Source organism: Entelurus aequoreus, linkage group LG25 (assembly GCF_033978785.1).
Source record: "Entelurus aequoreus isolate RoL-2023_Sb linkage group LG25, RoL_Eaeq_v1.1, whole genome shotgun sequence".
Lineage (NCBI taxonomy): Eukaryota > Metazoa > Chordata > Actinopteri > Syngnathiformes > Syngnathidae > Entelurus > Entelurus aequoreus.
The window spans coordinates 6621301-6623660 of NC_084755.1; positions in this window are offsets into that span (position 1 = coordinate 6621301).

Sequence of the window (2360 nt, forward strand, 5' to 3'; positions counted from 1 at the left end):
AACATCTGCAGAGATGTTGGTGCTGCGTTTCTTGTTGTTGTTGTTGTTGGTCACCTTCAGGTCTCCATGCATCACCAAACATCTGCAGAGATGTTGGTGCTGCGTTTCTTGTTGTTGTTGTTGTTGTTGTTGGTCACCTTCAGGTCTCCATGCATCACCAAACATCTGCAGAGATGTTGGTGCTGCGTTTCTTGTTGTTGTTGTTGGTCACCTTCAGGTCTCCATGCATCACCAAACATCTGCAGAGATGTTGGTGCTGCGTTTCTTGTTGTTGTTGTTGTTGGTCACCTTCAGGTCTCCATGCATCACCAAACATCTGCAGAGATGTTGGTGCTGCGTTTCTTGTTGTTGTTGTTGTTGGTCACCTTCAGGTCTCCATGCATCACCAAACATCTGCAGAGATGTCTGGTGCTGCGCTTCTTGTTGTTGTTGTTGATCACCTTCAGGTCTCCATGCATCACCAAACATCTGCAGAGATGTTGGTGCTGCGTTTCTTGTTGTTGTTGTTGGTCACTTCAGGTCTCCATGCATCACCAAACATCTGCAGAGATGTTGGTGCTGCGTTTGTTGTTGTTGTTGTTGGTCACCTTCAGGTCTCCATGCATCACCAAACATCTGCAGAGATGTTGGTGCTGCGTTTCTTGTTGTTGTTGTTGTTGTTGATCACCTTCAGGTCTCCATGCATCACCAAACATCTGCAGAGATGTTGGTGCTGCGTTTCTTGTTGTTGTTGTTGTTGTTGATCACCTTCAGGTCTCCATGCATCACCAAACATCTGCAGAGATGTTGGTGCTGCGTTTCTTGTTGTTGTTGTTGTTGGTCACCTTCAGGTCTCCATGCATCACCAAACATCTGCAGAGATGTTGGTGCTGCGTTTCTTGTTGTTGTTGTTGTTGTTGATCACCTTCAGGTCTCCATGCATCACCAAACATCTGCAGAGATGTTGGTGCTGCGTTTCTTGTTGTTGTTGTTGTTGTTGGTCACCTTCAGGTCTCCATGCATCACCAAACATCTGCAGAGATGTTGGTGCTGCGTTTCTTGTTGTTGTTGTTGTTGGTCACCTTCAGGTCTCCATGCATCACCAAACATCTGCAGAGATGTTGGTGCTGCGTTTCTTGTTGTTGTTGTTGGTCACCTTCAGGTCTCCATGCATCACCAAACATCTGCAGAGATGTTGGTGCTGCGTTTCTTGTTGTTGTTGTTGTTGGTCACCTTCAGGTCTCCATGCATCACCAAACATCTGCAGAGATGTTGGTGCTGCGTTTCTTGTTGTTGTTGTTGTTGTTGGTCACCTTCAGGTCTCCATGCATCACCAAACATCTGCAGAGATGTCAGTGCTGCGTTTCTTGTTGTTGTTGTTGATCACCTTCAGGTCTCCATGCATCACCAAACATCTGCAGAGATGTTGGTGCTGCGTTTCTTGTTGTTGTTGTTGGTCACTTTCAGGTCTCCATGCATCACCAAACATCTGCAGAGATGTTGGTGCTGCGTTTGTTGTTGTTGTTGTTGGTCACCTTCAGGTCTCCATGCATCACCAAACATCTGCAGAGATGTTGGTGCTGCGTTTCTTGTTGTTGTTGTTGTTGTTGATCACCTTCAGGTCTCCATGCATCACCAAACATCTGCAGAGATGTTGGTGCTGCGTTTCTTGTTGTTGTTGTTGTTGGTCACCTTCAGGTCTCCATGCATCACCAAACATCTGCAGAGATGTTGGTGCTGCGTTTCTTGTTGTTGTTGTTGTTGTTGGTCACCTTCAGGTCTCCATGCATCACCAAACATCTGCAGAGATGTTGGTGCTGCGTTTCTTGTTGTTGTTGTTGTTGTTGTTGGTCACCTTCAGGTCTCCATGCATCACCAAACATCTGCAGAGATGTTGGTGCTGCGTTTCTTGTTGTTGTTGTTGTTGGTCACCTTCAGGTCTCCATGCATCACCAAACATCTGCAGAGATGTTGGTGCTGCGTTTCTTGTTGTTGTTGTTGTTGTTGTTGGTCACCTTCAGGTCTCCATGCATCACCAAACATCTGCAGAGATGTTGGTGCTGCGTTTCTTGTTGTTGTTGTTGTTGGTCACCTTCAGGTCTCCATGCATCACCAAACATCTGCAGAGATGTTGGTGCTGCGTTTCTTGTTGTTGTTGTTGTTGTTGTTGGTCACCTTCAGGTCTCCATGCATCACCAAACATCTGCAGAGATGTTGGTGCTGCGTTTCTTGTTGTTGTTGTTGGTCACCTTCAGGTCTCCATGCATCACCAAACATCTGCAGAGATGTTGGTGCTGCGTTTCTTGTTGTTGTTGTTGTTGTTGTTGGTCACCTTCAGGTCTCCATGCATCACCAAACATCTGCAGAGATGTTGGTGCTGC